This window comes from Polypterus senegalus, chromosome 8 (assembly GCF_016835505.1).
Source record: "Polypterus senegalus isolate Bchr_013 chromosome 8, ASM1683550v1, whole genome shotgun sequence".
Lineage (NCBI taxonomy): Eukaryota > Metazoa > Chordata > Cladistia > Polypteriformes > Polypteridae > Polypterus > Polypterus senegalus.
Genome location: NC_053161.1, coordinates 161094252 through 161104054, shown reverse-complemented (window position 1 = coordinate 161104054; position 9803 = coordinate 161094252).

The following is a 9803-nucleotide window of genomic DNA, read 5'->3' as shown; positions in this document are numbered from 1 at the left end:
TTATATATATGTGTGTATGTATGTATGTATGTATGTATGTATGTATGTATGTGTGTGTGTGTATATATATACACATACATATACTTGTGTGTATGTTTGTATGTGTCTATATGTGTGTGTATAGGTTTGGTCACTGAGTGCAAGGGAAAAATAATAAATTATAGTCTATAAGTTATTAAACAGTAAAACATTAACGTTTTAAGAAGTACAGGTACATTGAAATTACATTTTCTATGTGAACGTTCAAATTTGTGCCTCTGGTAATGTGCCTTACCGCATTTAAAGAAAATTAGTTTTGTGTCCTCTGCAGTGTTAAGAGAGAAAGGCTTTGGTTTGGGATAAAAGGAAAAAGGTGTAAAGAAAGGAAAGTTGCCTTTTTCTTTTATATAGTATAGACAGATGTGTTCGCTGGCGTTATGATCGCCTTTTGGGGACAGTCGCGGTGGGTCTTGTGTAGACTGGTGAGACGTCCCCGCCATTAATCGGCTGTGATGGCACTGTCAGTCCTCCACTCCTGTGCGTGTCTTCATAATCCGAGGTGAGGACCTCATAATCGTATCGTGCAAAAGAAAGTGTGAATCGCCTTAATATTATTTTGCCGTGGTGTAGAAAAGGGGTCCCGTGTTTGCACTTGTCTGGGCTATAGCGCAGGGGGAGGATGAAAAAAATTAAAAGTGCTCACTTTGACTTAAGGCAGAAGCGCAGTCAGCTTCTCAAAGGCCGGCACAGCTATGCACGCGCTGGCTGCTCGACTTTTGCTGGGCAGGAGACCCCAGTTTTTGCAGACACGTTCATGATATCAAAAGTCTCAGCGCTCTTTGGAGGTCATTCATATATATATATAGCAAAATACCCGTGCCTAGCAGTGGAGAAGTAGTGTGTTAAAGAAGTAATGAAAAAGAAAAGGAAACATTGTAATAATAACGTAACATGATTGACATTGTCATGAGTGTTGCTGTCATATATATGCCTGCCTAAATAAGTCACCCTCGCTTTGCTCTTACTTTTTACCGCTCATTTAATCATGGCTAGTGGCGGAAAAATTATAAAATGGAAGGAGGATGGCTTTACCAAAACAATTATTGATGGCGAATCGATTATTCATAAAGCTTGAATTGGTGATCTGTTTTTCTGTGTTAACCTCATATTTTTTCATACTTCTTCTCAAACTAAGGTGGTGCGAGGGTAAAATGAATCGGGATGCGCTGATCAATGTAATCTGTGTACCAGGAAATCATGCATTGACAAAAGTTCCCCTTTGCTTGTAATGCAAAGTGTGATTAAATGCATTATTTTTAACGCGTTATGGAGCACATGCATCAAGCTTCTCAGCTGTGCTTGTGCTAAGAAAAGGAAAGATTTTAAAAATAACGTAACACGATTGTCAATGTGACCTTTTGTAAGTAGTGCCTGGAGGATTCAGTGTGTAGAAACTCTAGAGACAGCGTGTGTATTAACTTGTGGATTTTTCTGTGAGTATTTGGTGGCAGTCTGACGAAGTTGCTTCGGAAGACGGCATTAGCCGCGGAGCTCAGCTCAGAGCGAAATAAGATGAATGGGAGGGGAGATGATGACGTGACTCCCCCACCCGCCTTAACTGTCAATCCCCCACAAACACAGTCTCTCGAATTTGCATAAGCACACCCTTCACCTACAATTTTAACTTAGTTACAAAGTGATCAAAACTCTCGTTTATATCCTCGTCCTCTCATTAAACTTGTATCCCGCATTACCTGTGGGCATGTGAAACGCCAGCGTAGCCTGTCTATGAACTTAATTTAAAGTTTAGGTTTACACCTTGCTTTCTTTCCGAGGTAGCAGCACTCATGAATATGGTAGTATATGTCACTTTCGCCGCTTCTTATTGTTTCGCTGCCTTCTCAATTATATAATGCATGTTTTCTTAAGCGCTTTTTGGAGGTCTTCCTGGTTTTCTACGCACTCGTTGACAATCAGTTCACGTGATTACGTAGGAGGCGTGATGATGTCACACGAAACTCCGCCCCCCCAGTCTTTCCAGCTCAACTCTATTACAGTTAATGGAGAAAATACCTTCCAGTTATGACCATTAGACGTAGAATTTCGAAATGAAACCTGCCCAACTTTTGTAAGTAAGCTGTAAGGAATGAGCCTGCCAAATTTCAGCCTTCTACCTACACGGGAAGTTGGAGAATTAGTGATGAGTCAGTGAGTGAGTGAGTGAGGGCTTTGCCTTTTATTAGTATATATATATATATATATATATATATATATATATATATATATATATATATATCTACATATATATATAAATATACACACACATACATATAAAGATATTGTGAACTTGGACCCGGACACAGGCAGACGGACAACATAGTTCCACCACACACACTCTCTCCAGCTCTGTCCTCTTCAACCCGACATCCACTAATGACTGGAGGGAGGCGGCCCCTTAAATAGGAACCTGAATGGGCTCCAGCTGCTTCCCGGCAATCAGTCATAGACACACACCAGTGTGGTGGAACAACAACAACAACAATATTTATTTATATAGCACATTTTCATACAAACAGTAGCTCAAAGTGCTTTACATAATAAAGAATAGAAAAATAAAACACACAATAAAAAAAAAATAAATCAACATTAATTAACATCGAATAAGAGTAAGGTTCAATGGCCAGGGGACAGAAAAACAAAAAACTCCAGACGGCTGGAGAAAAAATAAAATCTGTAGGGATTCCAGACCATGAGACCGCCCAGTCCCCTCTGGGCATTCTACCTAACATAAATGAAACAGTCCTCTTTGGATTTAGGGTTCTCACGGAAGGGCTTGATGATGATGATGGTCACGTAGACTTCTGCCTTTTAATCCATCCATCATTGTTGGAGCATCATGAAGCTTTGAGTAGGTGGAGGTGGTGCAGGCCACCACCACAAAAAAACGGAAAAAGAAACAGAAAAGAGAGTAGGGGTCAGTACGATTTTAGAGCCACCATGAATAGTTATTATGATGAATTGAACATACAGAGTATCAGGATTAAGTTAAATTAAGATTAAAATGAAGTTATAAAAGGCCATGTTAAAGTAATGTGTTTTCAGCAGTGTTTTAAAGTGCTCTACTGTATCAGCCTGGCAAATTCCTATTGGCAGGCTATTCCAGATTTTAGGTGCATAGCAGCAGAAGGCCGCCTCACCACTTCTTTTAAGTTTTGTTCTTGGAATTCTAAGGAGACACTCATTTGAGGATCTGAGGTTACGATTTGGAATATAAGGTGTCAGACATTCCGATATATAAGATGGGCGAGATTATTTAAGGCTTTATAAACCATAAGCAGAATTTTAAAGTCAATTCTGAATGACACAGGTAACCAGTGTAGTGACATCAAAACTGGAGAAATGTGTTCGATTTTCTTTTCCTAGTTAGGATTCTAGCAGCTGCATTCTGCACTAGTTGCAAACGATTTATATCTTTTTGGGTAGTCCTGAGAGGAGTGCGTTACAGTAATCTAGTCGACTGAAAACAAACGCGTGAACTAATTTCTCAGCATCTTTCAGTGATATAAGAGGTCTAACTTTACTTATGTTTCTTAAGTGAAAAAATGCTGTCCTAATGATCTGATTAATATGTGATTTAAAATTCAGATTACAGTCAACAATCACCCCTAAGCTTTTTACCTCCGTCTTGACTTTTAATCCTAATGTATCCAGTTTATTTCTAATAGCCTCATTGTATCCATTATTGCTGATCACTAAATTTCAGTTTTCTCTTTATTTAACTTGAGAAAATTACTATTCATCCATTCTGAGATACAAGTCAGACATTGTGTTAGTGAATCAATAGAATCAGGGTCATCAGGTGCTATTGATAAGTACAGCTGTGTGTCATCAGCATAGCTGTGGTAGCTCACGTTGTGCCCTGAGATAATCTGACCTAACGGAAGCATGTAGATTGAGAATAACAGCGGACCCAGGATAGAGCCTTGTGGAACACCATATGGATATCATGTGTCTTGAGTTGTAATTCCCACAACTAACAAAAATTTTCTCCCTGTCAGGTAGGATTCAAACCAATTTAAGACACTGCCAGAGAGGCCCACCCATTGACTAAGGCGATTTCTAAGAATGTTGTGATCAATGGTGTCAAATGCAGCACTCAGATCTAAGAGGATGAGAACAGATAAATGGCCTCTGTCTGCATTTACCCAAGTCATTTACTACTTTAACGAGTGCAGTTTCTGTGCTGTGATTTGTTCTAAAACCTGACTGAAATTTATCAAGAATAGCATGTTTATTTAGGTGGTCATTTAACTGCATAATGACTGCCTTCTCCAGAACTTTACTTAAGAAAGGCAGGTTAGAGATGGGTCTAAAATTTTCAAGAGCGAGGGTCAAGATTATGTTTCTTAAGTAGGGGTTTAACTACAGCAGTCTTAAGACAGTCTGGGAAGACCCCAGTATCTAGTGACGAATTTACTATGTCAGAACATTATCAATTAGCACGCCTGATACTTCTTTGAAAAACCTTGTTGGTATCGGGTCAAGGACGAGGTGGAGGGTTTTAATTGAGAGATTATTTTTGTAAATCAGGTAAATCTATCCTAGTGAAAGAGTTTAATTTGTTTATAACAGGATGCTGGGGTTTAGGAGGATCCTTAGTGTTGGAGGGATATACTATGTTATTTCTAATATCATTAATTTTTGATTGAAAAATACAGCGACAGCCTCACAGGTTTCACTGGAAGCACTTAGGAGGCATTCCTTTGAGCTACCTGGGTTTAGTAGGCGATCAATTGTAGAAAATAAGACTCTGGGATTACTAGCATTGTTATTTATAATCTTAGAGAAATAGCAGCGTCTCTCAAGACGGACAGTGTTATTGTATTCTGTTATTTTGACTTTTAATATTTCATGGTGGATAGTAAGTTTAGTCTTCCTCCATTGACGCTCAGCTCTACGGCATGTTCTCTTTAAATCAGACACTCTTTGGGTCTTCCATGGTATAACAATGCTAGAAGATTTTTTCACTGTCTTTTCAGGTGCAACTATGTCAACAGCAGCTCTCACTTTAGTATTAAATCTTTCCACCTTACTATTTACATTATCCTCGCTATTATAGCTGGCACTATAAACGGACTGATTGCTTAAAATGTTTGTAAGTTTTAAAGCTGCTGCCGAGTCAAAGAAGCGTTTTTTAACAATATGCTTCTCATGAGTGTTTTTTATCATTATTTCTATATTAAAAGTAGAAGAAAATGGTCTGATAGACCAATATCAATGATCTGTTTTATATCAACTTTCAGTCCTTTAGTAATCACTAAGTCTAATGTATGACCTGCTTTATGTGTAGGCTGATTTATGAGTTGTCTCAAATCAAAAGAATCCAGGAGGTTCATAAATTCTTTTACTTTTAGATCACACTGATTATCTATATGAAAATTAAAGTCGCCAACTATTAGGAGTGTGTCATAGTTAGTAATTAAAATTGACATTAAGTCAGAGAATTCCTCAAAAACGACGTTATATTTAGGAGGTCTATACATGGATAGTACTAGAACTTGAGAATCTCCATGGATAACAATGGCGAGATACTCAAAGGACTTGAACTTACCAAAACTGATATCTTTACATTTTAATCGGCTCGAGTAAATGTTAGCCAATCCGCCCCCCCTTTTTTTTTGGGTCCCCTGTCGTCTTCCCCCAAGCACTTCCTGGTGTGGCGGAAGTGCTGGGCTCCAGGGTTCCTCAGGCACCTGGGCGCCACCTGGCGTGGCCATGGGCCCCTGCAGGGTTGGGCTTCCAAGCCCTTTACCCGTGGCTCCCCAATACAACCAGGGTGATCGCCCCTTGCGGTCTGGAGGAGGCACAATCCCTCCTCCGGTCCTCCTGGGCGTCCCGGCCGGGCTCCAGCCCCGACCCAGTCCCACACGGGATACTCCGGCATCGGGGCGCCGCCTGGCGGTGGCCACGGGTCCCTTCAGGGCTGGGCTATCAAGCCCTTTATCCGAGGCCCCCTACAGAACCAGGACGGACACCCCTGCACAAGTCCTCCTCCGGTCCTCCTGGGCGTGGAGACCGGCCGGGGACCACAATATATATACATATACTGTACATATATACATATATACTGTGGTCCCCGACCGGGACGCCCAGGAGAACGTGAGGAGGGCTTGTGCCTCCTCCAGACCGCGAGGGCGCATCTGTCCTGGTTCTGTTGGGAGCCACGGGTCGAGGGCATGGAAGCCCTACCCTGTAGGGGCCCGTAGTCACCGCCAGGCGGCGCCCCGATGCCGGTTTATCCCATGTGGTCCTCGGCCGGGATGGAGCCCGGCCGGGACGCCTTAGAGGACCAGAGGAGGGTGTGTGCCTCCTCCAGACCGAGTGGGGGCGTCTGTCCTGGTTATGCAGGGGGCCTCGGGTAGGGGGCTTTGAAGCCCAGCCCTGTAAGGACCCGTGGCCACCGCCAGGTGGCGCCCCAGTGCCTTATTGTCCCGGGAGCCGGGACGACCGGGGAGACACGGACGGCTTCCGGGTGCGCAGCCGGCACTTCCGCCACACAGGGGTGTCGCCACCGCGGTGCCGGGAAGCAGCTGGAGCCCATCCGGCTCCCCATAAAAGGGGCCGCCTCCCTCCAGTCAGCGGTGGAAGTCGGGAGGCAGTACGACGGAGCTGGAGAGAGGACAGGAGGCAGCCAGGAAGAAAGGCACCAGAGACTGTGGGCCCTGGACTTTGGGGGATTCAGTGCCAAGGGCACTGGGGTTTGTGAGTGCACGTGTTTTGGACTACTTTGTAAATAGTGTAAATAAAGAGTGTGTTGGGTGCAAAAATGTTGTCCGTCTGTCTGTGCCAGGGCCAGCGTTCAAAATACATATCTACATATACACATATATACATATATATATACACATATCAACATATATATACACATACATATACACACACACATACACACACACATATACATATACACATACATACATACTGTGGACTGGGACCCGGACACAGGCAGACGGACAACATAGTTCCACCACACACTATTTATTTACAATATTTACACAGTTCAGTGCACTTGCAAACCCCAGTGCCTCTTGCACCGATTCCCCAAAGTCCAGGCCACACTCTCAGTCACCGTGCCTCTCTCTTGACCGCTTCCCGTCCTCTTGCCAGCTCTGTCCTCTTCCATCCGACATCCACTATCGACTGAAGGGAGGCGGCCCCTTATATGGGAAGCCGGATGGGCTCCAGCTGCTTCCCGGCAATCAGTTGTAGCCACACCCCAATGTGGCAGAAGTGCCGGCTGCACACCCGGAAGCCGCCCGGTTGTCCCCTGTTCTCTTACCCCCAGTACTTCCTGGTGTGGTGGAAGTGCTGGGCTCCAGGGTTCCTCAGGCACCTGGGCACCGCCTGGATTCCAAGCCCTCTACCCGTGGCCCCCAATATAACCAGGGCGATTTCCCCCTTGCGGTCTTGAGGAGGCACAAGCCCCTTATATGGGAACCCGGCTGGGGACCACACGGGATATTCTGGCATCTGGGCGCCACCTGGCGGTGGCCACGGGTCCTTACAGGGCTGGGCTTCCAAGCCCTGTACCCGAGGCCCCCAACATAACCAGGACGGACGCCCCCTCGCGGTCTGGAGGAGGCACAAGCCCTCCTCTGGTCCTCCTGGGCGTCCCAGCCGGGCTCCAGCCCCGGCCGGGGACCATAATACATACACATACATATATATATACACACACATACACATACATATACTGTATATACACACACATATATATATACACACAGACACATATATACATATTAACAGCAGTCGAGGCAAGAGTCGGGAGGAAGGAAGATGGAGCTACAGCGAGGATGTGAGGAGGCCAGGAGAAAGGCACAAAGACTGGAAGAGTGTGGTCTGGACATTGGGGAATCGGTGCTGGAGGCACTGGGGTGTGTGATTGCACGGTAGAGACTTGTAAATATTGTAAATAAACGGTGTGTTGGGTGATGAACAAGATGTCCGTCTGTCTGTGTCCGGGCCAGCATTCACAATATATACATATCTATCTATCTATCTATCTATCTATCTATCTATCTATCTATCTATCTATCTATCTATCTATCTATCTATCTATCTATCTATCTATCTATATATATATATATATATATATATATATATATATATATATATATATATATATATATATATATATATATATATATATATATGTGTGTGTGTGTGTGTTTTTATTAAAAGAAAAGTAAACCTTTTTAAACTGAGGGAAAATATACCAATAAGTATTTGTTAAGGATCTCTATGTATACCACTTTGTCAGTTCAGCACTCCAGTTGTAATATGACCAAGCTGTGCGCTGAGGTTACTCTTGAGAATGCAACGTTTAGTTTTGTCCAGGAGAAAAGCAATCTTGCCTCAAATCAATGGCAACCTTTTGTAGGGTCTGTCCCTGAGACTTATTAATTGTCATCGCGAAGCAGAGCCTTACTGGAAATTGGAGACATTTGAATTGAAATGGGAGATCAGAGGGTGTAACGGGGATGCGAGGAATACATTCAGAGTGTGGAAAAACTCTAGAGACAGCGTTTGTATTAGCTTGTGGATTTTTCTGTGAGTATTTGGTGGCTGCATCACGAAGTTGCTTCCTCAAAACTGTATTAGCTGTGGAGCGCAGCTCGGATCGAAATGAAGTGAATGAAATGAGGTGAATGCATGGGAGAGGAGATGATGACGTGACACCCCCACCTGCCTTAACTCTCAATCTCTCCACAAACACAGTCTCTCAGATCTCAACTCTACTTTATATAAATCAGTAAAGAAGAGAAGACTAAACACTAAGGAAAAAGAACGGCAAGACCGCGTCAGGTTCGGAGCGAAATAAAGTGAATGAAATGACATGAATTGGAGGGGAGATGATGACATGACTCCCCCACTCGCCTTAACTGTCAGTCCCTCCACAAACACAGTCTCTCGGAATTTGATTAAGCAAAGTCCTTCACCAGCAATTTTAACTTAGTTACAAAGTGATCAAAAGTCTCATTTATACCCTGCGTCCTCTCATTAAACTTCTATCTTGCGAATATCGTATTAGTCGTGGGCATGACAAACGCTAGCGGCGGCCTATGAACTTAATTTAAACTTTAGGTTTACACCGTGCTTTGTTTCCGAAGTAGCTGCACTCCTGAATATGCTTGTATGCGTCACTCGCTTCATATTCTTTTCCTACCTTCTCAATTGCGTAATGCGTTTTTTGAACAGGTTTGATTCATCAAAGTGATCACTTGTACTGCATGCAGTTAGTTCACGTAAGCTGCTCTCTTGTGTGATCTTGTGATGTCCACGGCTTTATTTAATGTTATCTAAGACCCGGCACTTAAAAGTTTCTCGCTACAGCAATTTTAACTCCGTTACAAAGTGATCCAAAGTCTTGTTTAAACCTCGTGTCTTCTCATTAAACTTGTATCTGGCGAAAATGGTATTCGTCGTAGGCATGACAAACGGCAGCGGGAGTGTGTCTATAAACATAATTTAAACTTACGGTTTACACCGTGCTTTGTTTCCGCAGTAGCTGCACTTATGAATATGCTTGTATGCGTGACTCTCTTCATATTCTTTTGCTGCCTTCTAAATTGTGTAATGCGTTTTTTCTTCAGCACTCTTTGGAGCTCTTCCTTGTTCTCTATGTACTGCATTCACAGTCAGTTCTCGTGATTACGTGGGAGGCGTGATGATGCAAGATGCAACTCCGCCTCCCACGGCCATTAAACTGCAGTCTATTACGGTATATGGATAAAAATAGGTTCCATTTATGACCATTACAC